Below are 20,112 nucleotides of genomic sequence, written 5' to 3'. Positions count from 1 at the left end.
TTCTTTCAGCTCTAAACACCTTTCCTAGAACATGCTTGATGGAAAACGCATGCAGAAGAGAGAGAGAGAGAGAGAGAGAGAGAGAGAGAGAGAGAGAGAGAGAGAGAGAGAGAGAGAGAGAGAGAGAGAGCTGAAGTACAAAAAGGTACAATTCTTGGCAAGCCATAGGGTGCCCGTAAAAAGGTGAGCTTGACTCAAAGAATCCTATCCTACCATAAAGGACTGAATGTCCCTAATGATCTTGGCTTAGCCTTTTTATAGGCTCTCCACATGCAAGAGACCTGGCCGACTTGTGAGCCAACATGTAAGCCCATCAAGGTGTGCCGTGACAGACTCAACCATGTGTCCAAGAGATAAAGATATAGAGAGGGGAGAGAGAGAAGGGGATAGGGATCTTGCACAACACACCACACTTAGTAGGGAATAGGCCCCGCCTCCTTTCAAGAATTTATTTAGGAACAATCCATGGGCATGTTGGCCAGGATCAATACAATCAATGAATACAAAACAAATAGATATGCTGATGAAGGATATCCAAGTCGATGTCGATGTCAAGGCACAAGATCTTTGATGTCGAGCACACCACGAGGATAATCCACAAGAAACTCTCATCGGGCTAGTACCGGATCCAATATCCAGATCAAAATCCAATGAATCCAAGTCCAAGTCCAAGTCTAAATCCAGATCCTAATCCAAGTCCAAGTCCAAAAATCACTCGCTCATCCCATGAGTGAAAAGCTCTTATTGGCAAGAAAACTGATATAAAACTTGTTATAATGGTTTTCGGGCAATAAAAACCTCCAAAAAGTAGTTTTTAGTGTTTTTGGAGCAGTTTTGAAATTTCCTGTCCGTACAGTTCCGTATGGCTGTACGGACATAGTTGCAATGAAACGTGTTTTATTGCATCTTTATGAAATGAGTGTACGTTTGAAACACGTTTCTTTCATGTCACCTGGGAAGATATACAAAATCAGCGTTTTTCTTATCCGTAGCTCATTTTTCGAAAAAATGCCTACATGTGCCTGTGAAACAGTTTAAAGGGAGCTCTTGCCTTGCACAAATCAGCCCCTACCAGCTCTGCCTGCACTTCCTAGGTTTTGTGTCCACCATCTCTCAGGTTGGTTCTGTAAGCCCAACGGAGCGTGCAGTAACAAATGCAACCACGTGTACGAGAGAGAAAGATAGAGAGAGAGAGAGAAGGGGGAGAGAGAGATGGGAATAGGGGATTCACACAGTACACCATGCTGAGCGGGGTACAGGCCCTGCTCCCTTTTCAGGAATTTATTTAAGGAACAATCCATAGGCTTTCCCAAGCCAGGACCAATACAACAAATGAATACAATGTCAAACAAAGGTGTCGATGACGAGATTGGACCGTTGTCGATGACGAGGCACAAGATATCTATCTGATGCCGAGCTTACCTCGAGGATGACCCACAAGAAACTTACACCGGGCTAGTACCAAAATCCAAAGAATCCAAGTGATGTTCTTAAGTATCCACAAAAAGCTCTTTCTTCCCAATCCAATCCTTTCACTAATAAAGGAGGAGGTGGCGGTTCTTCAAACGGAAGCACCCCCCCCCCCCCCCCCCCCAAAGAAGGCGGTTGAATGGAAGAGTTAGCCAATAGTTGGTGGTGAAGGAGTAAACGGGAAACCAAACAGGTGATAGAAAATCCAGCAAACAGGAGTCAAAAACTTCGGTTCTGGAGCGGCAGAGATGCCGGCGGCAGGTGGCAAGAAATTTGGCTGTGGGGCGGCGGTGACACTGGCAAATTGACTCTGGGCGGTGGCGGTGGCGGCGCTTCTTCACAGGGGGTGGAGAAGCGGTGGTTGGTGCTGTAAAAGGCTGTAGAAGTAGCACACAAGAGGGTTGATGATGTTCTTGCTTTTCCCAAGGAGTTCTCCACGTGCCTCTTCTATGAGTCTCCAAGATTTCTTCAATGCTCCACTAAGAGGGTGGTTGGTTCTTTAAATACTTGAGGGGAGGCCTGCTTTTACCATGCTTTGCTTTTGTTTTTACCACTTGGCTTTTGCTTTTATTTCAATAATAGACAAAGTTCTTGATTTTAACTTTAGGGCCTTGCTTTTTGGCCCTGGAGCTTCTTTTTGAAAAAGCGGCTTATAGCTTTTTGACTCAGTTCAATGAGCTCTTTCTGACGGTGTCCTCAGCTTTTTGGTCAACAAAGTTTGACTTTTGCTTTTTGACCCAGACAAGTGCTTTTTCCAATTCCAACTTTAGGAACCTTGTTTCCATGTGTTCATCATCTTGTCCATGTGTCCGGGCGTGAGTTTTATTGTGAGAAAAGAGCATGGAGGCCCAAATAGTTACAGGGTTTGCCGATTTGTGCCTTTTTTCTTTGATTTTGCAAAAAAACGCAAATTTTGAAATTTGGGGGTTTTCATGCCAGAGTGCCAATCCAGCCTTGTCTTTGTCAAGATGCCTCGCACTAAGGATGCCATGTGGGTCCATGTCAGTCTTGTATGTAAATATGGTGGTTCAGGCACACAAAAGTGGAAATGCAATTTTTGCGGGTTTTGCTCAAGAGGGTCTATAATCTGTGTTAAGGCCCATTTCATAGGTTTAATCGGGGAAGGCATCGGTGCATGCAAACTTGTGCCTGCAAACATCAAAGCCGAGCTACAAGAATGGAAAAGACAGCAACTAGCAGGGCGCGGTTGTGGGCTTGTGCCTGAATATATTGGGGCTATTGAGGACATAGGTGATGCATCAAAGAGAACATGGTTGGGTTTAGAGGAAGATGCACAGAGCCAAGCAGGATTCGGGGATGTGAAAGAAAGTGAAACAAATAGAAAACACAGATGTAGGCTCAGGTACAAGACTTGTAAATGTTGGACACTGATGTTTATTGCTGAAAATTGAGCACGAGGGAAGCCCGTAGGTACTGTACAATGGTAAGAAGCAGAAGCAGCTGCTAATGACCTCAATTGAATGCAAAAGAATGAGATAAACTGGGGGAAAGGGAGTCATCCCTTATATATTTCCCCAGGATGTTGGTCGGCTAGTTGTAGCAGGCCGACAACAAGATAGTAGCATAAAATGCTACAAAAATGCCTTAAAATACCAAAAAATGGTAGAAAAATGTTGAGTAATCTTTGCTAAGATATGCCAATGCAGGGCCTCATAAATGGCCAATACAAGCATGAAAAAAGGTGATGTAGACCCTCTGGAGATGATATAATCCAACACCTCCTCTTCAGCGCCAGAAGAGCGGTCCAATACCAGCATGTTGAAGTAACACCTCCATAGTAGCTCGCGGAAGTGGTTAGGTGAAGAGATCAGCCACATTGTCCTTGGTAGAACAGTAGGCCAGTCGAAGAAGGCCCAACTCAATCCAGTCGCGTACAAAATGATAATGCACTTCAATATGCTTGGATCGTCCCCGTATCACAGGATTCTGTGCTAGAGCAATAGCACTTTGAGAATCCGAGAAGATAGTAACCGGTGAAGTGTCGGCACAGCACAAATGCTCCAAAATCTGATGAATCCAAAGTGCCTTAGTGGAGGAGAGAAGGTAGGATTTATGCTCAGCCTCCGTGGAAGAAGCATAAACAATCCTCTGCTTTTGAGACTTCCAAGAAACCAATCCAGTACCAAGCATGAAGCAATATCTAGATGTAGACCTTCGAGTATCAATGCAGCTTGCCCAATCAGAATCTGTGAAGCCAACCAAATCAGCACCACTGGAGTAGGTGATGCCATAATCTGAATTACCTCGAAGATAATGAAGGAACTCTCAAAGCTGCCTGCCAATGAGACCTTCGAGCAACTGATGAGAACTGGCTGAGGACACTCATAGCATAGGAGATGTCTGGACGGGTGTTGGCAAGGTAAAGCACTGAGCCAACAATCTGCTGGTACTCTGTGGAATCCACCAAGGGTGTATCATCCTCCTTGGATAACTTGGCATTGGAATCCATGGGATGAGAGAGAGGTACAATCTGACAACCCATAAAGTGAGAGCAGCTTCTTCACATACTTCTGCTGAGAAATGAAGATAAGAGTCATCTTTCTACCAAACCTCCAGCCTAAGAAAATAATGTAGAAGGCTAAGATTAGTCATCTCAAATGTCTATGAAAGCTTGGACTGTACCTGAGTGACCAACCCTGTATGTGACCAACCTTGTATCTGAGCGAGAAAGAATGAGGTCATCAACATACAAAACAATGACACAAATATCTCCATCAGAAAGAAGCACATGGAGATTGCTATTAGCATATGCCCTCTCAAAGCCAAGAAATAACAAGAAGGCATCAATCTTCTGATACCAGGCATGGGGTGCCTGTTTGAGACCATAAAGAGCCTTTTGCAGAAGATACACATGGGTGTCCTGTCCCTGAATCACAAAACCAGGAGGCTGCTCAACATAAACTTCCTCCTCTAAATCTCCATTCAGAAAAGCGGATTTGACATCCATCTGGAACATGGGCCATCTGAAGTGTGCAGCCAGAGCCAAAACAATCTTGACGGTGGTATACCTGGTTGTAGGAGAAAATGTCTCATCAAAGGCTTCACCTACCTTTTGAGCATATCCTCGTGCAACAGGGCGGGCTTTGTACTTGTCCAAAGTACCATCTGCATGAAACTTGACTTTGAAAATCCATTTCACACCAATAACACGATGATGTAAAGGCTGTGGTACTAAAGACCAAGTGTTATTCCTCTCAATAGAGGCCATCTCTGCTTCCATGGCTTGCTGCCACTGCAGCTATGAAAGAGCCTCCTCTAGACTCTCAAGCTCATCAATCTCCTGGAGAGAACTCATGAGAGCATAATTCACTGTGTGCTGAGATGTGGAAGCCCGAGATGAACGGTGAGGTCCAGGGGTGGAACTCATGAGAGCATAATTCACTGTGTGCTGAGATGTGGAAGCCCGAGATGAACGGTGAGGTCCAGGGGTGGTTGTAGAGATTTGGTTATGGAGCTATGCATCAGTGAGACCAGAATCTCTAAAGAGTTGCTGAACCCATCGAGGTAGGCAAGCCTTCCTCTCAAAGCGTGAAGAAGAAGATCCAGCTGTAGTAGAGGACTCATCCGATGCTGCTGGAAGTGGTGATGAGGTAAGCACTGGTGAGGGTAATCCCGGATGTAAAGTAGGACTCGTAGAGGGACTGGGAGTTTTAGAAGCTGATGCGATAGGAACGGGTGACTATAAAGGGTGGAGCAGTTGTCCCCTTTCGTTCCACAATTCCATTCTATTGAGGAGTGTAAGGAACTGTAGTCTGTCGGTGAATGCCCTTCGAAGCAAGGAAGTCATCAAATGGTACAAACTCGCCACCATTATCAGTCCGGAGGAATGAAACTCTACCCCCAGACTGATTTTCCACCATCGAGATCCAAGTCCTGAAATTGGCAAAAGCATCTAACTTGTGAGCCAGAAAACATACCAGACTTTGCGAGTGAAATCATCCACAAGAAGAAGAAAATATCAAGCCCCGCCAAGAGTCTCAACCTCCATAGGTCTTGCAAGGTCTGCATGTATAAGCTCCAGTCTTTTTGTTGCTCGATGAGTGGCCTCCTCTGGAAATGCATCTCGCTAATGCTTGTCCATCATGTAGGATGAGCAGATGTGTGTGAGAGACCTGAGCTGAGGTAGTCCGCTGACAACCCTGCTTAGAATGGAGCTTTTGTAAGGTAGCAATGGGTACATAACCGAAGCGAGAATGCCACAGAGAAGTATCTGCCTGAGAAACCAAAGCCAAGAAGAAAAATTGGTGATCTTGTAGAGACCCCCATCATGGACTCCATTGGCAACAACCGAGAGAGTCTTCTTGTTAATTACTTCGATGACCTCATCATCAAAGTACACACCAAGTTCCTTCTGAGAAGCTTTGTGTATTGAAAATAGATTTTTGGAAATCTGTGGTACATGTAGAACATCATGTAGGGTGGCAGAAAAACCCAAGGAAACATTACCTACACTGGTGCCAAGAAGCGAAGAGTTGTCGCCGATACGAACTGAAGAAGAGAGAGTCTGGTAAGCCTCCAAGATATGGGCTTGATTGGTCATGTGGGCAGAAGCACCACTATCACCAACCCATTCCACCGCTTCAGGAGTGTCACTAACCTCTTCAAGACAAGTCATATTTGTGATCACGAGGAATGAATCCTGTGAAGAAGTGGATGAATCTATGATTGCCATGTATGCAACTTTGGCAGATCCCTCCTTTGAAACTTTGCCTTTATCTTTGGTTTTGTCCTTGTTAGATGCTTTAGAAGCATCCTAGGCTTTATACTTGGCTTTGGCTGCACGAGAATCATCACGACGAGCAAAGCAACGAGCCTCAGTATGTGACCTGACCTGCCATAGTAATCACATGCATTGCTTTTGTCCTTGGATTCCTTAGAATCCTGTTTACCTTTGTTTTTGTTGTTGTTGTTTTTGTTGAAGTTCCCTTTTCCGCCTTTGCCTTTGCCCTTGTCAGAGGCAACAAAAGCGGACTCCGACTTGCCTTTCTGTGAAGCATGCACTTGTCATGGAGATAACTCACGACTTCCTCAAAAGGGGAGAGAGGATCACGGAAATACATATTATCCCTGAAAGAATCAAAGGAAGCAGGCAACTTGACAAGAAGTTTATGGATGGGATTGTTGATGGTGCTCCCGTACTCCTCAAGTTGCAGCTTGATACGGGAGAACTCTCCAATCTTCTTGATCAAGTTATCTGACTCAGTGATGGTAAGCTTCTCCAGATCTGACTCCAACTTGGCAATCTTCACTGTCGAAACTCTCCCATACCTCCTCTGGATCTCTGTCCACATTTGATGAGCATTACTCTAGGAAGAGACAAACTGTGTCTGTATGGATGGAGTCATGCAATGAATGATGATAAGACGAGCCCGAGCATCCAATAGGATGGAAAAAGGCCATGAGGGCAATCGGCGGCATCGGATGTGAGTGGGAGAGACTCTCCTATGAGACCTTGGGCACTAAAGAGCTCAGAAGAGATCAACAAGCAGTGGAGGTGGAGATGGAGCCATTAAAAGCCACTTGGAGCAAGTATGGTTGCACATTGTCATGTGATGGGTGGCTAGATATACGCAAGAGGAATGTGTACAATGTTTTGGTGTCCTCTTGCAAGGGTACTATGTTTTTGCGTGCCATTGATCCATCTATGCCTGGGACAGTGGTGACAGGAGAGTTTATATGGTCACACCTCCGTGAGGCTATCATCGAGATAGGTCCACAAAACATGGTGTAGGTGGTCACTGACAATGGTAGCAACTGTGTCTCTATGGGACGGATGCTAGAGGACGAGTTCCCGCAGATTGGATGGATTCCATGTGCATCTCATAGCCTAGACTTGCTCATTGAAGATCTTGCCAAGATTAGGTGGATTGTTGACATCTTTGACACTGCGCGGAGCTTGGTGAAGTTTGTTACCAAGAGGCGGAAGGTCTTGGCAATGTTTTGTGCCAATAGTGACCTTGAGCTTCTGAAGCCCTCACAAACCAGGTTTGCATATATGTTCATTGTGGTTGAGAGGGTAGTGAGAGTCCGAAAGGGACTCATGCGCACAGTGGTCTGTCGAGAGTGGATGAGTTGGGAGGACCATGAGCACCCAAAGGCAGTTGCTTTTGCATGCAGAGTGATGCAAGAAGGTTGGTGTAAGGAGGCAGAGGCTTTATTGAGTGCTCTTCAACCAATCTATAGTGTTCTTTGCATCACTGACATGGAGGGCAACACTCTTGGACTCTTGTACGAGTTCATGGACCGGATTAGAGAGGCTCTTAACCGATGCACTCTCGACAGATGAGAGGTACTGAACTTCAAACTAGTTGCCTTCTTGTTGTAACTTGTATTGTAGGCTTTAGCTAAGAGCTTTGATCATTCATGGCTAATTTTTCAGGGTTGAGGACATTCGATGGGTTTGGAATGACCGGTGGGATTAGTTCCATAGACCAATCCATGCGGTTGCCCACATATTGCACCTTCTCTGGCGTAGTGAGGCATAGTATATTAATGAAGAGTTGGAAGATGGATGGCAAGCTTACATTCAGGAATGGACAGGAGGAGACATGGAGCTCATGAGACGCTTGGAGGATGAGCGACTAGTGTATCGGAATGCCAGCCACGCATTTGGTAGACAGACTACATGCATGCAAGAGACATATCTTCAGCTAATCTCATGGTGGGAGAAGTATGGGATCATTAGCGCTCACTTGGTGAGTACAACTCTAAAAGACAAGCCTGTTATTTACATAATACATTGATCAATGATGATTATACTTAGTACTTACAAAGTTTCTGTATTTTAATGGCAAAAACGCCTTGCCATTTGAGTCCTCTTGCAGGATTGCAATTCGGGTCCTGTTGAGAGGAACTGGAGCACATGAGCCCTCTTCCATACAAAGAAGAGGAACATGTTGTCTGTTGCTCAGTTGGAGCGGCCAGGTCAATGTCGATAAAATCAACATTGAGAAGATGAAAGATGTCCCAGAGATTTCTCATGGGGAGCGTGACATATATGCCATGTTGTATGAGGAGTTGATGGTGCATGAGCATCTACAACAGCATTATTAGGAGGTGCTAGAACTAGTGCAGCAGCTGAGGTAGCATCGTCCTCTTCTGAGAGTGACGTTGAGTCTACTGAGGAGACTACTGATGAGGACATCGAGGATGTTGAGGATTGAGTGCCCAGACTCCAGATTGAGGACTCTAGTCGTTGGGGCTATCAAGCTCCTCTAGTGTATTGTTTGTCATGCATGATTTCATCTATCAGCATGCTTTACTTTGTGTATTTTAGACTTCAGTTTACTTATTTTGTATCAACTCAGGATTCAAACTTTTTTTGATCACTTTGAGTGCCATTATTGATGATGGAATCCAGATCTTGATTCTTGATGTTGTCAGTTTATTTATGCCAATTAGTCAGTGACTTAGTTGGGTGTCCACTGTAACTGGATCACCTAGATTCTTTAGTTTTAGCTTGTAAACATGTTTTAATGTGTAAATGATGCATGTTTAATATTGTTTCGCAGGGAAGGCAACGTATTTTAAACATATTATAAACTTGTATATAAATTTTGGGGCTTGTATCCCCCTTCTTGTATGAAACGTTTTTGAAACTTATGGGAAATGAAAGAAACGTTTTTGAAACACGTTTCATGAAACACCTGGCAACTATGTGTATGGATCCGTATAGTCGTGCAGGCAAGTGATGACGTGGCATAACAATTGCTAGAGGCGCTCTGAATCAGCGGGAAGCAATGAAAAATTTCATGATTTGGTTCATGATTAAGTAGATGATGATGGAGAAGATGATCTCCACGCTTCAATGAAGATGGCAACATGATGAAGAGGTTCTTCTTTAACTTGATGCTCAAGAGAGGCTCACGCTACTTGGGGAAGCCTTGCTTTTTGCCAAAAAGTGATGCTTTTGCTTTGCTTTTGTCTTTTACTTTACTTTTGGTCTTTTTAATAGTAAAATATTACTCTAACTTTAGTCAAAAGTTCTTGTTTTGCTTTTCTAGCTTCAAGGCCTTGCTTTTTGGCCTTGAAGCTACTTTTTGAAAAAGCAGCTTTTAGCTTTTTGGTCCGGCTCAGTCTCCTCTTTCTAATGGTGCCCTTGGCTCAGAGTCAACCTTGTTTGCTTTTTTTCTTTTTTCTTGCTTTTTGACCAAGAATGGTGCTTTTTCTTAATCAAACCTTATGGACTCTATCCTGTCTCCATGTCTTCTTCCACTTGTCAGGTGTTCGGGCATGGGTTTCATCACGTGAAATAGAGCCAGGAGGGCCAAATGGTTACATTCTCTTCCTTCTAGAAAAGATCATCAATCTGTCCTTTGTCACCTCGGAAGTCTAACTTCCCAAACAGACCTTAGAAAGTCTATGAGTACCTTGGACATGAAAGGAACAACTGTTCCAACAGACCTGGTTATGCTTCAAGCTAGCATCTATCATAACTGTCTGTATCAAAAGTAAAGCATCTATCCCTCAAAAATATTGAGATAGCCTTGTGTTTGTAGGCGCAGAGTCTAAATAAAGTCTTGACAATATGGTGTAGCCCCGTAACATGGGATGGATCATGGCGTCCCATACCACCATGATACACCCCATACCCGTGCTACGATTACTACAAAACACCAGTTTGTGGATCTGTCGCGATCTATCAGAAACAATAAATGCCAATGGCTGACCATGTGCCACAAACTGAAACAAGTTCTCGAAAGGAAGAACTCCAAACGAGACTAGTGATCATAACTCGGTCCAGGGATTAGACAACATCTGTGTACACAAAGAAGAACAACCTTGACCAGCGTCCCAGTCAAAGCATCTGTCTAAACCTAGAAAATCTTGGAAACCAAAACTTGCTTCCAAAAACTTATGCGCATCACGCAAATTCTTGAATAACCATGATTCAATAGTCTTGGTATAACAATAGGCGGGTATACTTGGAATAGCGTGAATATCTGTACACACTCTTGCTATGTAGAGGACCATCAAAACCTTAAGGACTGTAAGGCTGAAAACGTACATATTGGGTATTGTCGTATAACCATCTTGTCATGCAATCTGACAATGAATCCCAACAGGTAAATTTAATCTAGATGCCCTCTATCAAATATCTGTGTAGCCACAGTGTCAATGTGTGGTCAACTATTCCTCAATCCTACATATGTAGATAAGTCTTGCCTATCAACGCCCAAAAACGAAAACAATGGTCATTCCAATATCTATAGGGTATTAGGTCTATGTCTTGCATGGTACAAGTCCATGACTAACTCGTGTGTGTGTCACAAAATTCTTGGAGTAGAAACTCCTATGTGTACCAAGAACAACTTCGTATACGAGCAAAACAAGATACAATACTATGCTTCTTCTTAATGGCCAGGTGAGTTTTTAAAAAAACCCTTGAAAAAAAAAAAAAAACTGCTGCCTGAGAAAGCAACTCGCCTGCTTTCCTGACTGCCTACCTGCGCCATAGAGAGAGGGGAATCCCCTCTAGATCTGGCTGCGCCCATCACCTCGGCCTGCTTGCACCGCTTGGCTGCCTGGCCTGTTGCTCGCTGGCCGTCCCACCTGGCTGCCCTGTGCGCCTTGGGCTGGCCGCCCACAGGCCTAAACATGGCCGCCTTGCAGCCCAGCCACACAGCCGTGGGCTGGCTGCTGGCCACACAAGGTTGGCTGGCCACAACTAGGCCGGCCACCATGCCACCAACCCGCCCACAGTCACGTGAGCAAAAGCAACGCAGCAGCAAATCGAGGACAGTTCGTGTCACACGAATCCTGAGGAGCTCTACATGCAGCCATCACGGGCAAACATGGCGTTTTTTTTTTCACACCAATCATGGCATAAAAACCACGTACATCCATGGTGCTTTTTCTTGCACACCCGCCAGCTTTCTCTCTCTCTCTTTCTTTATCTTGCAATAAACCTACACATGTACGTTGCAGGAAACATAGAAAGAACTCACCCGAAGGTGTCCCTCTCGCATCTTCCTCCCGGAGAGGCTCTGATACCACTGTCAAATCCCGAGATCTCTCCGTGAGGGAAATCTGCAAAACAGCCCTGAAAAGCAAGACAAAGCAACGAACCCTAACCCTAGAAGGCAAAGCGGAAGAAACATATCTGGGTGCAAGCATACTCGCCACCCAACCATGACAGCCGTGGGCAAGCCCACAAGACTTGGCTGTCCCCACCGAGCCACGAGCTAGAGCGTCATGCTCTCGTGAGTGCCATGCCATCGTTCTCGTCCGGTGTCCTCTACCACCTGGGGTTGTCCCCCAAGGACGTCGGCCTCTTGCGCGATGGTGCTCCTGCTCCACGCGCTTTGCACTACTGTGCTCCATCTGTCGGTGTGTGTTCGACTGGTACCCCTCCCCCCAATAAATAGGGAAGGAATGCCCAAAAAGCACACGCTATCAACAGCGGACCAAAAAGCACATGTCCGCCCACAACATATCATACTCTAGCTCGCCAATCTGCCTGCCCCTAGCGTGCACATGACAGGGCAAAAGGACAAAAGGACTAGATGTACGAGAGATCAGAGCAAAACAACACAGCATGAAATGGGTGAGTGAGTGTATATATGATGGTGAGTGAAAATATGCACTGGACTCCGCGGAGAGCGCCCCACTGGTGTTCCAAGACCACACACCAGGTACTCTCGTACTAACGCCTGGCTCTCCCGATCTCAGCACCTTTGGACCGTGGTTCTCCAAGAGCTTGGACTACCCGGCACCGAACGGGTGTTGCCGTGGAGAGAATCCCTTATCAGATTTATCACAACATACTTTACTTAAATCTGAAAATTCACTTACTTGTGGATGGCAGATGGAAGTCCAATACCCAGATGTGTCTGTGTAGAAGGTGTAGCCACCTAGGAGGTGTAAAATCTTCTTGTAGCCGCCAATGGAAAAGAAGTGCAACCTCTTGCAAAAAGGAAAATGGAGCAGCCACCTAACGCTTCGCTGCAGGAACACAGCCACCAGATGTATAGGAGAAGGTGGCTCAGCCTAAAGAGGCGTGGAAGAGCAACCAATATATAGTCGCCTGGCTGTAGAAGCACAGCTACCAACTGATGGAACAGTAGCCACGCATGGAGGGTACAGTCGCCTGAGGGAGAAGTACACTCTATGGACAGTCGCCTGCTGACGCTGGAGCGCTGCCTACATAAGATGGAAAATCTGCTGGAGTTGGGCATGCGCAGCCACCAGCTGAAGGTACTGCGGCCGTCTGGTTGCAGTGCACAGCCGCCTGGCTATAAGAGTATAGCTGCTAGCGATGAATGCACAGCCGCCTGCTGTGGTAGGCAGCATAGCTTGAGGAGATGGCCGCCTGGTTATACAGAAACGCAGCCAGCAGCCTGAAGTGCAATCGCCACCTGTAAAGGTAAAACATGCGTAGCCTGTATGGGAGAGGCAGCATGCGCAGCAGTTTTGATGCAGGTGGAGCGCACAGCCGCCTGGGAGAGCATGAGATGGAACAATCTGAAGAAAACGAGGAGATGAACGCCGGGATCATTCTCCACGAAGGGTGGTCGTTTTTTTATGAGTGATGGAGGGGAGTAAACCATTAGAGCTGGCTGGCTCCCAATGTTTGCATGTGGGCGGCCAGCTCTATGGTGGTGTGGGTAGGTGACCATGCACCCACCCCCACACACACACAAGTGAAGTGTGGCTCCCCACCTTGGCCCCAAAGTGGGTGCCCACCTTTAAGTGAGTGTGAACATATAGCCTTATAAAATGAAAGGTTAGAGAATAAAGTATTAATGTGCAATACACTTACCACTTGTTCACATGCAACAAAACTCGTCAGAAGACAGAGCACACTTCACGACTCACTGGCAGGCGTCCCTGCTCAGTAAGTGACACGTCAAACAGGCAAACACAAAAATACAAGTCATGCGAAAACAGTTCCATTCAGGAAAGTCAACTTGACGTCCATCTGGAAAACGGGCCATCTATGATGTTCTGCAAGTGCAAGAACGGTACGAATAGTAGTCATCCGGGCCGTCGGAGTGAAGGTCTCATCAAAGTCGACACCGGGGCGCTGAGCATGACCCTTGGCAACCAACCTCGCCTTGTGCTTGTCCAAGCTGCCATCAGCTCAGAACTTTGATTTGAAAACCCAACACACACCAATCACCATACGCTGCAGCTGCCGAGGCACCAAAATCCAAGTGTCATTCCGTTTGATAGCATCCAGCTCTGCCTGCAGAGCACAACGCCAAGACTCATGTGAAAGAGCCTCGTCTACAGAAGTGGGATCAGAAGGACCATTAACGATAGTAGATATAAGAGCATAATTAACAAACATGTTGCCCTCATGAATTTGTTTCCCTGTAACTCTGGAAGTACGCCGAAGAGAACCAGGCGGAGGAGCAGAAGGAAGCTCACGTAACCCAAAATCACGATCTGTCTGATAAGACCAACCACGTACAAATCTACTCGAACTCGCTGGAGAAGGAGGAGGGTCATCATCATCTGACTGAGTATCCTCAGCTAGAGGTGTAACAGATGCAGCGGGAGCAGGAGGAGGAGGAGGCGGCGATGGAGATGGAGGTGAAGGAAGAAGAAGCTCACCGCCCCCCCTCTGAAGATGTAGGAGTCTCGTCGAACACCACATCACGGCTCACAACAACTTTACTGGCCTGAGGATCAAAAAGACGATATGCCTTGGACACAGTGCTGTATCCGAGAAAAGTCATGCGCTGAGACTTCGAGTCCAACTTGGAGCGATGCTCCTTAGGCATATGAACATACGCCGTACACCCAAATATCCGGGAATGAACAACGGAGGGCTTCTCACCATGGAAAGCCTCATATGGAGTTTAATCGAGAAGAGCAACAATAGGAGACATGTTTTGAATGTAGACAACAGTGGAAGCCGCCTCAGCCCAAAAACGTCGAGGTAATGAAGAATGCTCAAGCATAGCACGGGCCATCTCCATAATGGTCCTATTCTTCCTCTCGGCAACTCCATTCTGTGATGGAGTATATGATGTAGTAAGCTGTCTCCGAATGCCATGTGTCTTGCAATATTGCTAAAACTCCAGGGATGTGAACTCACCCCCTCTATCGGTCCTGAGAGCCTTCACCGAGTGACCGGTCTCTTTTTCCACCTCAGCTTTCCAATCACAGAAGTGCTGAAAAGTCTCATCCTTGGTCTTCAGAAAGAAAACCCAAGTATATCGAGTAAAATAATCCACCATCACGAGCATGTACAACACCTTACTCAAAGATGCGGTACTCATATGACCACATAAGTTTGCATGAATGAGAGCAAGTGATGTGGAAGATCTGTGTGTCGCCTCCTTCGGAGAGGCGGCTCGGTGTTGCTTCCCCTGTAAACAAGAGGAACAAGTAGTCAACGGAGCCTTGATGGTCGGTAATCCCTCAACCAACCCATCCTTCGAAGCTCGATGCAGAAGCTGAAAGCTCAAATGGCCAAACCGAGCATGCCAAAGAGCAGAAGAAGCACTAGAAGAAAGTAGAGCAGTCAACTTGTAGAGACCACTATCTTGGACTCCCTGAGCCAAGATGCTACCAGTTGCCTTATCACGAATGGTGATCTCATAACGAGAAAAGATCACCTCCGCACCCTGAGCTGTAAGAGCACTTACTGACAAAAGGTTAAAAGCTAAATCTGGAATATACAAAACGTCAGAGAAGTACCTCTTGTCCTCGTCAGAACGGAAGATGGGGATAGTGCCATGCCCATGCACTGGCACAGAAGAAGAATCACCCAGAGTGATCTCGCCTGATCTGGCAGTGAAGTCCTCGAACCAATCTCGATGGGGTGTCATATGAGCAGTAGCACCGCTATCAACAATCCAAGTCCGTGACTGAGAAGTCACAAGAGCAAGTATACGCCGAGTACCTGCTAAGAGAAGAATGCCATCATCCTTCTTGGGTTGAGACACCGCCGTTGAGGAAGAGTTCTTTGTTGCTTCATCACGCTTCTTCTTGTGACATTGGGGTGACTTGTGACCCTTCTTGCCACAATAATGACATTCAATGTCCTTATTCTTTGAAGATTTAGTGTCTTTATCCTTGTCGGAATCCTTGGAGTTCTTGTCAGAACCCCCTTTTCCTTTCTTTTGTTGAGTCTTCCCTTTATCTCGTGCTGCCAAAGCTCCATCAGGGCCACCAGAGGTGCCAGTCTGCTCCACAAAGCGAGACTCAATCTACATAACGGAGGGGAGAACTTCCTCCCAAGTAACTGGAACAGGACGAGGAGAAGAAACAAGAGACTGAAAGTATGCATCAAACCTCTCTGGAAGTTTGGAGAGCAGCCGAATAGCCATGTCCTTTATGGAGATGTCCTTGCCACAAACAACAAGCTCGTCTCGGAGATCTTTCATCTTCGAGATGAAAGCAGATAAAGATGGAAAGGCAGAAACTGATAAGTTCATAAGTTGCTTTTCCAACGCCAAAATCCGACCCGGAGACTTAATCTCATAGAGATCTGCAAAAGCCTTCCAAACTTCATGTGCAGCATCTGCTGTACGCACATGAGAGAGAACAAAATCCTGATAGTTCAACATTAGAAAGGAGAAAACGCGTCGATCATTCGATTGCCAAATATCAAGCTGTGCCTGAGTCGCACCACCGAAAGCAAGGGTGGAAGGGGTGGCATTGGCCGGTGTAACAAGCCAATCCCAAAGATCTATGCCACGCAAGGCCAATTTCACCATCACCTTCCATTGATTCAGAAGATCAATGAAGTGTCCTACAGGCTTGCTTTACCTAGTCACTGGAAGATTCACAATGCATTTCATGTGAGTCTATTTCGGAAATATGTGGGGCCAGATCCTGATGAGCCTGTCACAGAAGATCCGCCCGAGATTGATGAGCTTGAGGAGATCCTCCAGCCAGAACAGATTGTTTTTCACAAGGAGCGAAAGCTACCTGCAGAGAAGCTTTCCAGGAGATACCTTGTGAAGTTTACAAATTATTTGCCTATTGATGCCAAATGGGTAAATGAGGACTATTTTGTTGACTACCCACAATTGTTGCAGGCATATCTTGAGGCTTTTCAGTTTGAGAACAACTCTTTAGAAGCCCGGGGGGATGTCACCAATTGGCCGACCATTTGGTCCATCTCCAGATTTTGTGTCTCGTTCACTTGAAGCCAGGCCGATGTCTCATGTGAAGAGGCCAGTATTTTGCTGACATGGACGGGAGCCCGACTGGTGCCACCCGTGTGTTAGCAGGATGGTGTCGTATGGACGCGAGCCAGACTGGTGCCACCCGTGTATGACCTGGACTATGTTCTATCCATGGAATTGTCACGCCATGGAAAGGCCAGTATTTGTGCCGTGTCTTGCCTATGGGACTGTCACTCCATAGGGAGGCTCGTGCCTGGAACTGTGTTTTACCTATGGGACTGTCACTCCATAGGAAGACCAGGATTTATATTTTATGTCGTGCCATTTTTGTGCCGACAGATATTTTGTACTTGTTCCATGGACGGGAGATATGTCCATGATACTATTTGCACATGCACTCATGTTTTGCATGTTTTAAACTGTTTTCACATGACTTGTATTTTTGTGTTTGCCTGTTTGACGTGTCACTTACTGAGCAGGGACGCCTGCCAGTGAGTCGTGAAGTCTGCTTTGTCTTTTGACGAGTTTTGTTGCATGTGAACAAGTGGTAAGTGTATTGCACATGTTGGTTTAATACCTTATTCTCTAACCTTCATTTTATAAGGCTATATGTTCACACTCACTTAAAGGTGGGCACCCACTTTGGGGCCAAGGTGGGGAGCCACACTTCACTTGTGTGTGTGTGGGGGTGGGTGCATGGTCACCTACCCACACCACCATAGAGCTGGCCGCCCACATGCAAACATTGGGAGCCAGCCAGCTCTAATGGTTTACTCCCCTCCATCACTCATAAAAAAACGACCACCCTTCGTGGAGAATGATCCGGGCGTTCATCTCCTCGTTTTCTTCAGGTTGTTCCATCTCATGCTCTCCCAGGCGGCTGTGCGCTCCACTGCATCAAAACTGCTGCGCATGCTGCCTCTCCCATACAGGCTGCGCATGTTTTACCTTTACAGCTGGCGACTGCACTTCAGGCTGCTGGCTGCGTTTCTGTATAACCAGGCGGCCATCTCCTCAAGCTACGCTGCCTACCACAGCAGGCGGCTGTGCATTCATCGCTAGCAGCTGTACTCTTATAGCCAGGCGGCTGTGCACTGCAACCAGACGGCCGCAGTACCTTCAGCTGGTGTCTGCGCATGCCCAACTCCAGCAGATTTTCCATCTTATGCAGGCAGCGCTCCAGCTTCAGCAGGCGACTGTCCATAGAGTGTACTTCTCCCTCAGGCGACTGTACCCTCCATGCGTGGCTGCTGTTCCATCAGTTGGTAGCTGTGCTTCTACAGCCAGGCGACTATATATTGGTTGCTCTTCCACGCCTCTTTAGGCTGAGCCACCTTCTCCTATACATCTGGTGGCTGTGTTCCTGCAGCGAGGCGTTAGGCGGCTGCTCCATCTCCTTTTTGCAAGAGGTTGCACTTCTTTTTCATTGGCGGCTACACCTCCTAGGTGGCTACACCTTCTACACAGACACATTTAGGTTGCCATCCACAAGCAAGTGAATTTTCAGATTTAAGTAAGTACGTTGTGATAAATCTGATAAGGGATTCTCTCCACCAACACCCGTTCGGTGCCGGGTAGTCCAAGCTCTTGGAGAACCACGGTCCAAAGGTGTTGAGATCGGGAGAGCCAGGCGTTAGTACGAGAGCGCCTGTTTGTGCGTGGTCTTGGAACACCAGTGGGGCGCTCTCCGCGGAGTCCAATGAAAGCACAGGACCGTAGAGACTGGACCACGCTAGTGGTCGTTCTACTTCGAATATCTACTTCGAGCCTTTTGTTTGGTACTGTATTCATTTGTACATGGACATCATCTGGTTCTTTGAACCCATGTAGCATTGTATTTGTTAAAAACTCCCAATAAATACATCATATATTGAGGGGGGGGTCAGCCCGTTCCGGCCCCAGTGCTAGTGTCCATCTATCTCATTTCATTTCATTTCAATTTCGAGTTGTTATTAAGTTGTCCATTTCAAATTGTGATATTAAGTTGTGCTATTACACGTGTGGGTGTCCAACGGAGTCTTTCCCACTTGACGGGATCGGTTTCAGACTGATCAGGGACAATATCGGGTTCTCGTCGGTTGTTTGGTATGGTTGACCTACTCCCGATTGGACATATGCTTTGCAGTCAGTTTATTGAGTTCCTTCTCATCCAAACCCTGTCAGCAGCATTGGCGGTGTGCTCTCAGAGTTCTTCGGTACTTGCGTCGCACTGTGGATTTTGGCATCTTTTATGGCCAAGGACGCACTCTTGTTGGATGATCTGACTCAGACTGGGCTAGAGATCCAGATACACGGCGTTCGACCACTGGGTGTGTTTTTTCACTTGGGTCTGGAGCCATTTCTTGGAGGAGTAAAAAGCAGCCTACTGTGGCACTTGTTGGTCATGACCACTCCCGGCTACTTCAGGTGTGAACACAGCTTACTCACGGGCACTTTTTCCCTGTGAGACTGGACACATGTTTTTTCCTCGTGTGAGCACACTTATGTGTGTTGGGCACCTTGCCCTAGGCTACTTTATCTACTCACATTGTACTTTCATTTCATTATTGAGTACATCTTTTCCAGCACTCTTGAGCTTCATAGATTCTGCTACACCGGTTGTACCTGCGCCGTACGTCGTCTAGATCTGACGCCCTGCATCGTACGACGCCCAGATCTAATGCTGCCCTGACCTGTGCTGTGCACCTCCCCTCTCCTCGAACTCAGTGCCAGCAGTAAACAATAACCAGTTTGCTATTTTGTTAATTTCTTTTAAAATTTCAAAAATTGCTAACAACTATTAGCAAATTGGGTGCATTAATTTCGGGGCTTTTCATCCTTGAGCTCAAAATTGCAAAATTGACATGCATTGGCATTGATTTTGCCTGATTCGGTGCATAATTGCACTAAAATTTGGGGATTCTGCAAAAATTAACACAGTTTGCAGGCTCTTTATAGCATTTGCAGGCATTCTCAGTATTACAGGCAGATTCAGTTGACATTGGGACATTTTCCCCCAATTTTTTGGGAGTTACAGCATTATTGTAACATTACTACTTGTTTGAACACACTTGTGACCACCATGTCTGGGAACACTGGTGATTTATTTGGTATGCTTTCCGTTGAGGATAAGTTGGATGATGAAACATGTACTTGTTGCAAAGAATTTATGGGTTTATGTATCAAGGGCTGATGTCAGGCCCATTGCTCCTACACGAGCAGCAAGTACTTCAGGAACCATTGATGCAAGTGATGATGTATCTTCAGGTGGTGCTACATCTTCTGCACCTTTGCCACCCACTCCAGAACAGCTCAGATGGTGTCAAATCCCCGTAGGATCTCCTCGTACAACGCTCCTGGTACAAGACTCGAAACTTGCAAACAAACGAAACAAACATGACGGGGGTGCAAGCCTGACTCACCTCCCAACCTTGACAGCCGTGGGCAAGCCACAAGTCTTGGCTATCCCCACGGAGCCACGAGCTGAGCTAACTAGATGGACGTACTGACTAATCTCTACCTCGTGACGTCCCATACCGCCACGAAGCTACCCTTG

At 46.4% G+C, this 20,112-nt stretch overlaps 1 protein-coding gene across 8 annotated transcripts in view; it reads left to right on the top strand.

Moving 5' to 3' along the window:
* LOC147631239 (serine/threonine protein phosphatase 2A 55 kDa regulatory subunit B beta isoform-like) overlaps window positions 1-20,112 on the top strand; it is a 58,592-nt gene that overhangs the window by 2,000 nt on the left and 36,480 nt on the right. The window lies entirely within an intron of this gene.

Source organism: Cibotium barometz, chromosome 15 (assembly GCF_041138505.1).
Source record: "Cibotium barometz isolate CiBa-2024 chromosome 15, ASM4113850v1, whole genome shotgun sequence".
Taxonomy (NCBI): domain Eukaryota; kingdom Viridiplantae; phylum Streptophyta; class Polypodiopsida; order Cyatheales; family Cibotiaceae; genus Cibotium; species Cibotium barometz.
This window is presented reverse-complemented; position numbering and strand designations above follow the sequence as displayed.